Source organism: Chiloscyllium plagiosum, unplaced genomic scaffold, assembly GCF_037043375.1.
Source record: "Chiloscyllium plagiosum isolate Xiang-an unplaced genomic scaffold, Cpla_swu_hap1 HiC_scaffold_34, whole genome shotgun sequence".
Lineage (NCBI taxonomy): Eukaryota > Metazoa > Chordata > Chondrichthyes > Orectolobiformes > Hemiscylliidae > Chiloscyllium > Chiloscyllium plagiosum.
In genome coordinates this window covers 25557098-25571747 of record NW_028270172.1, presented here as the reverse complement: position 1 = coordinate 25571747, position 14650 = coordinate 25557098, and positions in this window count along the sequence as shown.

The window sequence follows — 14650 nt, the reverse complement described above, 5'->3', positions numbered from 1 at the left end:
CCCTGAAGTGCTTGTTCAGCACTTTCAGGGGGCTGTTGAGAGTCAAGCACATTACTGTGGGTCCAGAGTCACTTGAAGGCCAATGGTTGATTGTCTTCCCGAAACAACCAGGTTTGTTTTGACAACAATTGTTGATAGTTTCATGGTCACTGCTACTGAGACTAGTTTTCCCTTCTAGACTTTTAAAATTGAACTTAAATTCCACCAACTCCCCTGGTGCCCAAACAAAATTGAAATGAAGTCAAAAAACGCATAGAAGTTGTAATCATTGGAAACCAATCATCTCCGCTCCAGGAAATTGTGGCATGCCTTCCTCAGGATAGATGTTTGCCTGAAAATGTGCCCAGGTGAAACTCATCCTGGGAGGATGATGATGGGATTCTGACCCAATTTGTCCCACTTTGGGGAAATTCCCATGTGTGAAAACCTGTTTCTCCACATCCATTAATATATTATCAAACTGGATCAATTCAGTCTGATGGTTAAACAATCTTTTCGCCATCACCAATGATTTTATAACTAATAAATAAATGACTTTGTCAAACCGAGTACAATTTTATTCAATGACTTGGTGATTTTCATCTGGGGTGCTCAATCCCTGATGACTCCAGAGTGCTGGGAAACTTAAGCCCATTGCGATTCATAACTGAGCAAAAAGACAGAAATGGAATTTAAATTCTCAATGGGTTACTCGGGCCACGGAGAAAGGAGGTATAAAGAAATGTGCAAACCAAATTTGAATGATTCATTTGTCATTGTTCAAACATGAATTTTTTAAAAATTAATTTTTTTTTCAAAGATGCTTTGACCTGTTTACTAAGCATTGGCTCTACCTCACACCAACATCTGTTGTTGCTTCTCCATCATTATTGAGTACAGGTGCGGCCTAAGTAAAGTCAGCTGTGGGCAGTAACCAGCTGGACTACATCAATCCCCCCTGCTGCTCCTTCAAAACAGTGCTGAAGTGTTGTTGGCATTCCTTTTCTGGTACCAGGGCGTCTCCACTAATTGTCAAAACCCATGGGAGGAAATTGTATTGGAAAGGCATATTTCAAAACTGGCATACTTTGCACGATGCTCCAAGCGTATATGTTATATACATACAGGATGTTGAGGGGTAATGAAATCAAGGTGTTTAAAGCATTCAGTAGAAAGACGTGTATTTACGTAGGGCCCTTTCATGACTAAGGACTTCCTTAAGAGTTTTACTACCAATTAAGCATTTTGTACCTCTTTTAATTTAAGAAATGCAGCAGCCTATTTACAGATAGAAACAGTGAGAAAAATGACCAGATAGTCTCTTATCTGGAAACTATTTCCTAATTCAAACCATCTTTAAAAATGATAGTGGAGCGTCAGAAGTGAAATCAGGAAACATTCATCTCCTGCAGTAGCAGTGCAAAACTGGTATTCTGTATCAAGGCTAAGAATTAGTATTTTTGCTAGGCAAGAGCAAAGTGATATGGAGAGAAGATGGATAGATGGAGTTGAGGTACAGATCGGTCATGATCTAATTAAATGATGGAGAATACCCGACTAGATGGAGGTCCTGAGCTCAACTTGCCTGTAGCATTAAGATCGATGGGCAATTTTCCAGGAGGCGTTTTCCTAATTGCCTTTGTGTTTGTCATCCTATTGTCAGTGATGAGTGGGCCCCTGATACTGCAGTCAAGATTAGAGTGGTGCTGGAAAAGCACATCAGGTCAGGCAGCATCCGAGGAGCAGGAAAATTGGCGTTTCGGGCAGGAGCAGGCCCAATTAGAGCACCCACGACTCTGCAGTACCCCTGGTTAAGGGAGTTGATGGTGAGACTTGTTCAGAACCACAAGGGCAACTCAGCATGGAGGTAGCTTATTGGCCAACACCAAAGGATTTCATTCAAGACATTTGGAGAAGACAAGTAGAAAAGTGAGGACTGCAGCTGCTGGTGATCAGAGTTGAAAAGCGCGGCGCTGGAAAAGCACAATAGGTCAAGCAGCAGCCGAGGAGCAGGAGAGTCGATGGCCTGTTGTGTGTTTCCAGTGACATACTTTTCGATTTAGAGAAGAGAAGGTTATCAGTAGGCACAGGGAACCCTTCTACAGGTCTGTTTGCTGATGAGACTATGGCTTCTCATCTCCTTTGAATGCAACCAGTAGCCCTTGACTGAACTGGAGACCTCAGCACAGAGAAAGAAGATACTCTCTGACATTAGTACCCACCAGCACTGTTTCAAGATGGCTTCTATGCTCTGCCTTAATTGAACAAATTGTCCAATTTTAAAGTCCACTTCTAGGTAAATTCCCTATGGTTGGGAATACTTTGGAAAAGCTTTCCTGCAGGGACTGTCTAATATTTGACTGGACTAAACCACCCCCCCTCAACTGCCCTGCCAAACAACTGGCCAATGTCTCATTTTCTTCCCAATGATTTCCTTAGCTTGCAGATGGTGATTCTCTTTGGTCAATCTTAGCTCATGTTTGGGCCTAGATTGTTTTGATTTTTCAACCATGACAGAAATGTCCATGGGGATGAGCATAATCCTTCCATCAGGATTCCACAGAAGCGTGATTTCCAGCTATTGGGCATCGGATAATCAAGGGCACAAGCATTGTTTAATTTTAACCACAGATGCTATAGCCAGCTATTGTTTCCTCACAATATCACATTGGAATGTCAGCACCTACCCAGGATCTAAAGGCAAGAAGTGATTAGTGAAGCTCACTGTGGCACAGTGGTTAACACTGTTGCCTCACACTGCCAGAGACAGGGGTTCAATTCCCACCTCACACTGTGTGGAGTTTGCACATTCTCCCTGTGTCTGAGTGGGTTTCCTCCCACAGTCCAAGAACATGCAGGTTAGGTGAATTGGCCATGATAAATTGCCCGTGGTGTAGGGGAATGGGTCTGGGTGGGTTGCACTTTGGCGGGTCAGTGTGGACTTGTTGGGCTGAAGGGCCTGTTTCCACGCTGTAAGTAATCTAAAAGTAATGTGTTTTGTTGTTTAAAGTTGTATAATTTAAAAAAAACAATTGTTCCTTCTCTCCAGATTAAATTTATTAACCATAACATTTGATTTATAATTTCCATCACAAACTGTGCTTCTTAACAGGAAGATGCTATCTAAATCCAAACATTGGATCATTACTTGTATTCCATACCTAGGCACAGAGCTAGGCAATTAACCCTTTAGTCAAGATGCTAGAGGGCTTATGGTCTCCTGAATAATATCCCAATAAGCCTCAATTCATGTAGGGATATCAGGGCAAAATACTTTGGAGGAGGAGGTGGGATGGAGGAAGGTTGTGAGAGGGATGGGAAGGGTGCACTGGAGACTGTTGACTTAATCCTGTTGTATGATGCCACTTTTAATCTAGTCTGATAATAAGTTGCAGTTGATAAGACTGTTCTAGATAATAACCAAACATCCATCTCTCTATTCCATGTTAACCTTCTTATGTAATTTCAGCCCATGAACACTATGCTCCTGCCCCTCCAAGCCTCCCCCCCACCAAAAACCCTATGCTTTGTCTTTATGGGTTTGGTCTCAGCAGAGCTGACCTATTTTCTGTTAACTAGGTCATTAACACCCATTCTGACATATTAACTCTTTTATTCCCATAAGCCCTCTCTTTGATGTTTAGTCTGGGCACCTTTACTATCTGTTCCAGTTGCTCCCTCTCCTGCCTTGTCAGCAGTACATAAACAGCATTTTCCAGATGCCTTCAGTTTTGAAAAAGGGTCAGTTTGTGACCGAGCTGTTTCTCACGGCATGGTGGTCCAGTGGTTAGCATTGCTGTCTCATAGTGCCAGGGACCTGGGTTCAATCCCAGTTTTGGGTGACTGTGTGGAGTTTGCACATGGCTGCATGGGTTTCTGCCAGGTTCGCTGGTTTTTTTCCACAGTCCAAAGATATGCAGGTTAGGTGGATTGACCATGCCAAAAAACCAAACTGCCAAGGAATGTGTAGGTTAGCCATGGTGAGAACACCATGCAACGTTACGGGAAGGGGTGGGGGTGTTGTATCTGGGTATGATGCTCCTCAGAGGATCGGTGCAGACTTGATGGGCTGAATGCCCCATTTCCGCACAATAGGATTCTATGATTCAGATGCTGCCAAACCTGTTGAGTTTCTCCACATCTTTCTGCTTTTATTTCAGGTCTCCAGCATCCACTGTATTTTGCATTTCTTTGAAAACTTACCCAATTCTTGTCCTTGCTGTTAACCCACGCAGACATGGGGAGAATGTGTGTGTGGAGTTTGCACAGTCACCCAAGCTGCTGTTCTGGTATTTCCCATCTCACAGTTTACCTCAGTTTATAGCACTCTCCCTTCCGATTCAGAAAGACTTTGCACTGTGTATCAGTGATTGACAAGGAATGTGAAATGCTTTCCTTTATTAGCCAAGGTATAGACTCATGATCAAGTTAGCTAGAACTGTATGCGATGGTGTTCAAGTCACAACTAGAGTACTGTGTACAGTTGTGGTCATTGCATTGCAGGTTGGAGCACATTGGAAGGAGACAATACAATGATTTATAAAGATGTTGCCAGGAATGGATATTTTTACAATTGGGAAAAATCATGAGAAAATTGATAGTTATTTTCTTTGGAACAGAGGATGCTAAGAAGCAACTTAATTGATGTGTGCAAAATTACTAGGAGCATAAGAAGGAAGGATAGGAAGGATTTATTTTGGTTAGCAGAGAAGTCAATAGTTAAGTGGCATGAATTTTAAGTAATTCACAGAAGAATTAGAGGAAAATTCCAAAGAATGTTGAGGGTCTGGAACTCACTGCCTGAAAACATTGTAGAAACAGAACCTTTAATTGCATTATAATAGTTATGGGATATGCATTTTAAATGGCTAGAGGGCGAAGGACTAAGGTCTGGAAATTGGGATTCAGCTAGGTAGGTTGACATGGGCCTGATGGAACAAAGAGCTTCTTTCTGTGTGGCAAAAGGTTCTGAGATTTTCCCAATGGCATCAAACTGAAGCTATTCTCTATCAATTGCTGCTATTTCAAAGGTCTCCCTGTTTTGTATCAAAATTTATCACGTATCAAATGAATAAGTCACTTCTCTTACTGCTGTTGTGGGAGCTTTTTGTACACAAATTGATGGCCGTGCTTTCTGACATAAAAATAATGGCTATACTTTATAATAATTCATTAGTCATGTAACTTCGGAGCATCCCAAGTATGTGAAAAAAGAAAAATAAATGCTAGTTTTTTTACATTTCTAAATAAAATACATGTTGTAGAGGTCAGAAAGAGATTTGCTTTCTGGAAAATATATTAGAAAGCTAAGCGAAGATTTGTTAAAATTAAACTGGTTATATAGGCCTGTCTCTTACTAGGTCACAGAAAAGGGGATTGATGTGGTAATGAGTTAATTTTCATGGTTTCTTTATCCACAATGACTTGGGGCAATGTAATAATTTGACATGCATCATGCAACTTACAATAGGCTATCCATTTGAGATGATGTGCTTGTACCTGTTTGTCTGGCACAATATACTCTTGGGAGGAAGTAGCCAGTTTTATTGGTAGACTTACTGGCAAATCCCTGAATGAAAAATTGTTTGAAGCTTAGTATTCTCACTGAAAAACTCAGCAAAAAATAGTGACAAGAGGAAAGTCAATCAGTTCAATGGGGTGTGGGAAAGAAGCCTGGTCACTTTAATCTCAGATCTAAATATATTTGTCTTTGAAATGTCAATCTCTGTATGTCCACAATCCCATATAGCACATTGGGATGCTTTACTAAGTTAAATCTGAATATAAATGCAAGTTGCTTTTATTGATGGTGAGCGGACCTACTTCTATTGTTAATGGACATGGACTGAAAGCTTGGTCAAAGAGGTCAGTCTTAATGCAGGAGGAAGAAAAACACACACACACACACACATGAACACATTTGAAAACATGCATGAAAATGAACATGAGCATACACAAACTCAATTGAATATATGAAAACACACACGCAAATGAACACAAACACACAAACATGAATTCACAAACACACACATGAACACACATGAACACACACATGAAGGCAATAGGGAATGCACAAGAGACTATAACAGGAGAAACATAGGAGCTGTCCTTAGAGGGTTGAAGGTTTAAGAAAGTTACAGAGAAAGGCAAGGATTGAGACGAAGGCATGAGCATGAATATGAACAATATGAGTGAATTTACCAACTTTTTTTTATTCACACATAAAATAAGTGTATTTTGATTATTATTGTAATTTTGATTTCTGGAAAATGAAGCAGCTTGATGATTTAATTCTGGCCTCATTTTGTTAAAAGTTTTCAATCCATCCACTGAAAGATTGCAGAAGCATTCTGATGACATATGAAAGGAAAATCATCCAAGAGCTGTAATTGTTATGCCCTGTATTACAAACATACGAATAATGACTCCTTGTTCTATCCAACCTGTCCCACATATTTGCGATACTTCCTTGCGATGCATGTCAAAATTATTACACTGCCCCGAGTCAGTGTAGGAGTAAAACAAGTGTGGAAACTTCACTCATTACCACATCAATCCACTTTTTTGTGAGCTGATAAAGACAGACCTATATAATCAGTTTAGTAAAAAAAGGTTTCATCCTTTAGCTCCATGATATACTTTCTAGAAAGCAAATCTCTTCTGACCTTGAAAATGTGTTTTATTTCCAAAGGAAAAACTCAGGAAAACCAGTCCGTGACAGAAAAAACAAACAAAATGCAAAGACAATTATCTGGAAATCTCCTCTCTGACCACCTTAACCAATCAATACAATCCAAGGGATTATTCTGACTATTAAGTTTATGCTCTATATTTTGTTTGAGCTGATCTCCTATGGATTTGAATAATGCAGTTATGTTTCTGAACACAAGTGACCACTTGTAGCCAATGTTGCCAAACTAGAGAACATTTAAGATAGAAACAAAAATTTTGATATGTTTTTCAGCATCAATTTCATCATGTTCAGTTAGATGCAGGATGAATTTCATGTAAACTGGTGACTTTCTGATTGTGTAGTTGTGAAGTAGCAGGAAATTGGAAAATTCCTTGAATTGATTGAGGAAGTAAGTGTGAATGGGTTTACTCAACACAGAATCATCATTTTGCAGCAGCCAACTCAGAGAAGCACTGATGGTCAGCTAGGGAGTGGCTCACTCGTTCCAGTTAGTGTAACTGAAAGTTTATGCTGTTAGTCTAGCCACTCAGAGGTCAGGAGCTAATTATCCAAGAAGGGCAAAGCATCTGGCCACTTTTGAACTTTCGCCAAAAAAATGGCCGTGCATACTACCAGACTGTTCGCAGACCAAGTTTGAAGGGTAACCTGACCATGAACTACTGGAGGTAAGTGATGCATGAAAGAGACTCGGTGCAACTTAGGGTCTCAGCAGCAGAGGTTTAGAAGGGATTGATTCTGGCAGACAGATGGTTGGAGAATAGCTAGGAGAGATTCTGTGCTATCAAGTACAGAGGTACCACATTTTTGTGGAATATTTCAGCAACAAATTAGATTAGATTAGATTACTTACAGTGTGGAAACAGGCCCTTCGGCCCAACAAGTCCACACCAACCCGCCACCCACCCACCCATTCCCCTACATTTATCCCTTCACATAACACTACGGGCAACTTAGCATGGCCAATTCGCCTAACCTGCACATTTTTTGGATTGTGGGAGGAAACCAGAGCACCCGGAGGAAACCCACGCAGACACGGGGAGAATGTCCAAACTCCACACAGTCAGTCGCCTGAGGCGGGAATTGAACCCAGGTCTCTGGCGCTGTGAGGCAACAGTGCTAACCACCGTGCCGCCCACCAATGAGCTGAGGTAGAGTCACAGCTAGATATTAGGGAAGTGGAAGTAGATATGAAGGAGAGGAAGTGGTCTCAAAAGGTTATTATGGGTTCAAATAAGATGGTAAAGTTCTGAACAGTCTGGATCAGCCTCAACTCTAAAGGGGGTGAGATGGAGTTCGAGGCTAGGTGAGGGAGGAACACTGTACTATTTCGGCTCCTAAGTAAAGCATTAGCATTTGGGCAAATTCTTCAGTTCTCTGCGTGAAGTCACATCTGCCCTAGAGCTCACAAGTAGGGCAAGGAATTCCTAAATCCATCCAAGCTGGAACAGGGTTTAGATTCAATGCCATTGGCACCAATCTGATCCAGAGTGGTATTCTAGCAAATAGTACCAATGGGCACACCAAGGAGTCTATGTTGTTGTGGCAACTACACATTTATGTGTATGTTATAGCCGGACACTATGGTAGTGATGGTAGAGACTCAAGTTCTTTCCATCGTATAGATGACCAGGGATCTCTCCTGCTAATACAGCCTGTCATCGGTGTGTGTTGGAAGGATTTAAAAGTTGATACTCAACCTATTTGTCTGTGTTATTAGGTTAGATTACCAACAGTGTGGAAACAGGCTCTTTGGTCGAACATGTCTACACCAACACTCCAGACAGTAACCCACCCAGACCCATTTACCTCTGATTAATGCACCTAACACTATGGGCAATTTAGCATGACCAATTCACCTGACCTGTACAGGAGGAAACCCATACAGACACTAGTAGAATGTGCAAACGCCACATAGAAAGTCTCCCAAGGCTGGGATCGAACCTGTACCTGGTGCTGTGAGGCAGCAGTGCTAACCACTGAGCCACCATGTCGCACAATGCAGCAGCAAGCAAGCTACTGCAGATGCTGAAAATCTGAAGCAACCTCAGAGAAATGCTGGTGAAATTCAGCAGGTCTGACAGGGTCTGCCGAGGGAGAAACAGAATTAACGTCCCAAGTCCTGAATGACTTTTTTTAGGATGTTCTGAAGATGCTGGCTGAATTTTGCCAGTATTCTCTGTGTTTGTTACATTATGAATGCACGTTCTTTGGCCATTATTGGAGTGAAAGTGGAATCCAGATCTTCTAGCTCAGAGGCAGGGACACTACTCATTGTGCCATAAGTTCTCCTTTTTTGGGAAAATGCAGAATGCATATGAAGTCATTAATAACATACCAAAGAATCAATGTTGTTGAGCAGGAGAGGGAGCAATAAATGGTAATGAATTAAAAATCTCAATATTGGTGTTGAGTTAATCAAACTTATGTCTACCACAAACCACAAAAGAAAGAGCATTTGTCTAGTCATCATAAAGAAGAGCGCAGGCTCCTAAATTTGACAATCTTCTCGGTGTTTAGAGGTTGTTCGAAAGTGATCCAACTGTCTAGTTTTGATTTATGACACAATTTCCCCTCACAATGCCATAAAACACATTGTGGTTTGCCTGTTATTCAATACTGCCTTTACTGCAGTGAAGTTACAAATCATTTTTTGTTTCTTCTTCACATCATTCTTAATTTATGCCAGCAGTTTCTGTGATATATTTTCCGATTTAGATGTGCACTTTACCCAACAGAGCCCCTTGTTCTTCCTTTTGTACAAGGTGGACTCTTCCTTCACAAGTGACATCACCTTGGGAAATTTTTAAAATTAGAGTAAAATGGGCTAAACCCTTTTCTTGTTTCCGCCTGTAGAAAGTTAACTCATGCAGTCAGAGATCTAAAAATACCCAGAGTTTGAAAATAACAGCAGTCAGAGTTTTCGTGATATCATTCCAATGAAAATATCACTTCATACAACACCTAATCATACTGTACCACACATGTGGAGTGCAGGCTCATGGCTTACACTCAATAGACTTTGTGTTCCTTCAAACATTTTAAAAATTAATCTTCTGTAAGGAGATGAGTACATTCAGTTGTTTTAGTAAATAATGGGGTGGCACAGTGGCTCAGTGGTTAGTACTGCTGCCTCACAGCACCAGGGTCCCAGGTTTGATTCTAGCCTTGGGTGACTGTCTGTGTGGAGTTTGCACATTCTCCCCATGTCTGTGTGGGTTTTCTCCCGTAGGTCAGGTGAATTGGCCATGCTAAATTGCCCATAGTGTTAGGTGCATTAGTCAGAGGGAAATGGATCTCGGTGGGTCCCTCTTCAGAGGGTCAGTGTGGACTGGTTGGGCTGAAGAGCCTGTTTCTGCACTGTAAGTAATCTAATCAACTCTTATGTTTTTCCACATCTGTTTGTGAATGTGTTTCTGAAAATAAATAATTTTATGATATATTTAACATAGTTTGTAATGCCTTTGATTCAAACAGACAGAGAAAATTAATGTAGATAACTAGAGAACAATTAGTATAGTATAAACTGTGAGACAACATTTTAAACCTAAAATGAACATACAATTGACAAAAGATGTTGGTTAATTGAGGCCAACTTTAGCTATTTTAAATTTGTTCATGGGGTGTGGACATCATTGACAGGCCAGCATTTATTGTGTTAAAAATGTGGGACCTCACAAGACAGTTTAATTTTAAAATGACTCTTTTAAGGTGAGGTAGAAAAGAATGTTCTGGATATTGACAGTGCTAGTTATACTGAAGACAGACCGCCATGAGATCTTGTTGTCATGGGAAAAGAAGCCCAAACTGAAATCTATTGAAAATCACACATTAGTTTACATACTTTGACTTGGAGAAAGGACAGCTGCATTTTGGAGATAGAGAAACGTGGAAGTATGAAGAGACAGAAAATGCAGCTATTGCTGTGAGGAGATTGGTTGCAAACACAAAAACCAATCAATCAGGAGATTGGTGACAACATGTTCTCTTTTGAAAGGAAGGAGATGGAACAGATGGGACTTCCGGAGATTTCAGAAAAACGGAATCTCTGAAATGGGCCTTACTAATGGAAGCTAGTTCTGGAATACTCTGGTTGAGTGGACGTTTTTTTGAACAACCCTGGAAGATCTGACACGACAAAAAAACATCTTCTGGCAATCTTGGAGTAATAAGGGACTGATTTTTTGTAGCCATCACTGGAAGCCATCAGAAGCAAGTACATTGCAAAAATAATTGAAAGAATTTGTAAGATATAGATCAATTGCAGTAGTTAGTTTTTCCAAAAGTTACTTTTCTTATTTGATTGACATATTTGCTTATTGTCAAGCAATATTTGATTAAAGTTGAATTTGGTTTGTTACAGTAAAAGTTTTAAAATGTGGAATCAAGTTCCTTGGTTTATTTCCATTGTCATGATGAAATTAATCTCTCTTTAAAAGTTAACAATACCTAGAGGGACCATAACAAATCTCCAAACCTAATTTCCTGAAGATGATTATGGTAAACTATGTTTTTCGGCCACTGCATTTTGTGTGATATAAATGCACTCACGGAGCTGGAACGGAGCCAATTCCAACGTTTTGACTCCATGAAATGGCAATATATTGAGGAAGTCTTAATGATGTGTGACTTGGAGGGACACTCGTTGATGGTTCTTATTGCTTTTGTTCTTCTCGGTGACAGAGGTCATGGGTCTGGAAGATGCTGTCAAAGAACGCTTGCAAGTTGCTGCAGTGTATCTTATTGATAGTACATACAGCTTCCATTGTCAATCTGATGGAAGAAGTGAAGGTTTAAGTTGGTGGACAAGGTGCAAATCGAGGAGGCTATTTTATTCAGGATGGCATTGAGCTTCTTGAGTATAATGTAGCTGCATCCATCCAGCTAAGTGGAGAGAATTTCATCACAGTCCTGCATTTTACCTTTTGGATGGTGGAGAGGTTTTGATGAGTTACTTGTTTCAGAGTTCCTAGCATTTGATCTGTTGTTGTAGCGATGGTATTCACTCAGTGGGGCCAACTAATTTTCTGCTCAAAACCAAACCCCAGAAGGTTTAAAAATGGGCAATTCAGTAATGGTAATGCCATTGAATGTCAAGACAAGCTGATTAGAATGCTGTTGGATGTAGTCATCACCTAATACTTCGATGCTGTGAATTAAACTTGTCCACTATCATCCCAAACTTAAAGTTATCCAGTTCTTACTGTATTGGGGGTTGGAAGGCTTCAATACCCAAGATATACATGAATGGAACTACTTAATATTAGGCAACATTCCTACTTCTAAGCTTATGATAGATGAAGGGTCATTCACAAAGCAGTTGAAGATGTTGTAGCCTATAATACTGCCCAATGAAATTCCTTTGGTGATATCTGTGGATAGGATGATTGGAATCCAACAACAACCACTTTCTTGGTACTGGGTATGACTCTACTCAGTGCAGAGCTTGCCTCCTGATTTCCATTGACTTTAATTTTATGAGGGCTCCGTGAGGCCATGTTCAGTCAAATAGGACTTTGTCAAAGCTCATATCTCACCTTTGGAAGTAAGCACATTTAACTACATTTGGTCTAAAGCTGTAAAGAGTTTTAGGGTTCAATGTTCCATGTTAACCAAACTGAGCAATGGTAAGCAGGTTATTGGTATATAGATGTCACTGAACATTGCAAATGGCACCTTCAATTATAGTGGCACTGTCCATGGGTAGATTGATGGAACAGATTGAACTTATCCTGCTTTTTATGGAAGGGCAAACCTGGAAAATGTTCTAATTTAGTGGTCCAATGCCAATTTTGTAGCTGTACTGAAACACCATGACCGGAGGTACAATTAGTTCTGCCTAAAACCTTTGCTGAGTTCAATACATTCATTTCATTTTTGACATCATGTAGAGTGAATCAATTCAGCTGAAGACTGAATGAGACAAAGATGGATCACCCATTCACTAATTCGGGATTGTTTTTATTGGTTTGATGATAATAGTTGAATGATTGACTAGATATATTAGGGGATGTGATTTTAGCATATTTGGATTTTCAAAAGATGATCAATAAGGTCTGTGTGATATGATGTGCATGTACTCATGAGGGAAAATATATTAAGCTATTGTCAATCAATGTTCATCTCAAGGGGATACAATGTAGTCGTCCAATGATGTGCTAAGCAGCCTACAAGCAGCAAAGATCAGATTTACAAGCCGAGTTAACTCTTTCTGTGTATCTTGTCATCTTTAAATAAAGAACCCACATTTTTGGCTCATCTATACTTGTGTATGCTTGATTCCTTAACATTGAAGAATGAGAAGGATGTAATATGGTGGAACCACAGTTTCTGAAATTTGATTGAATAGAACATCAACCGTAATCTCTTCACATGCAGAAGAAGACACACTAATGTGAAGGTAAAACAACTATCAGAATTTACTGTGCTTATGAAGCTGCAACATTGTAGGAATAGACGTTATGCCTTCATTCTGGGATTGTGTCTCACTTCAGCCAGTAGGCATCGGGTCCTGGTGAGATGGTTGAAATTTGCTTAAACAGTGAAAACTTACCGATTATATTGTTAAAGCAGGAACAGAAGTTAAACAGCATACTTCAGGTTGTCTCAATTAAGTAGAATTTCAGGAAAAGGAGGAAACCTTGCTTGCAGACCATTTAGGAGGTCAGGGGGAAGCTAAACAGACAAGGCTACGTTAAGAAGAAGCATTCATCCATTAATAGCCAGAAGAGCCTGTTTAAAAAAACTTTTTTCCACTAGTTACTTCCACTTTGAAGTCAGCTGCCATTTTTCCTGTCAAGGTCGTTATTTTGTGGGCAGAGCTTAGAAGCCAAGAAGAATAGAAAGAGGCTCACTATTACAGTCGAGCAAAATCTATGACTAACTAAGACTGTGACTAAAGCTACCGCAACTCAGAACTTGCACGTTGGTCAAAAGTCCCAGATAGCATTAGAAAATCCTGCAAAAACCCAAAACGTGACCATAAAATTTCAAACAATTGGTTGGAAATGAATGGATCTCCTTTTGGACTTTACAGTGTTCTGACAACACATTGAACTGTGTTTTTCTGACTTCAACATTTCCAAAGCAAACAAATGAGCCATTAAGATTAAATTTACTATATCCAGTGAAGGCCGCTAAAGACAAAATGTTTTAGGTCTAACAGACAACAATCTGAAAAATCCAGAATAAACATTGCCAACATTTGAAGATCATTTACAATTGCAATTCAACTTCAGAACACTGTCATAAATTTGTGTTCTTTAGACAATAGTAGTCAGAGACCATTGAGCAATTCCTAAGAAAATATAGCGACAAGGAGATTAACTGCAACTTCACAGCAGCAAGTTGTAGGTAGAATAATCAAGCTCATGGTACAATCTAATGGAAACATTGCGAAATAATATCTTGGCTTTATGTAAACGTTTCAGAAGTGCTAATACAAAACAAACGCAATTAGTTGTTTTTCCAATAAGTAGACAGAGTTGACGAGCTAAGAGTAATTTGCCCACCGTTGGCATGTTAACCAGTGCAGAGCTAGGAAGTGATGCAACTTCACATAGGTTTGTCCAGCTTTTAATGCTATATTTAAAGCATGTGACACCATAAGATATTGGAAGCCCAATGCCTAAAGCAAAGGCCAGCGCAGGTCATTTAAGACCACAAGAATCCATATCCAGAGGCCAGACAGGTACAACATTCTTAATACATAATACATACCAAACAGCTTCAAGATCCGTGAAATGTCTAGCCAAGCCAGATTGTCAGATGTTGAAGATGATTAGACCATTAATGACCAAAATGAGCTGACATTCTGCATCGTGGACATCAAAGCATGTATTGGCACTGTGGTGCCAACCAAAGCTTTTGCTCTGTAGGTTATATGCCCATTGATACACCATCAACAATAACTTACATGCAAAATTAGATGCCAACACAGGTGAAAACATCCTTTCAGGTCACACACTGAAATGTTTGGGC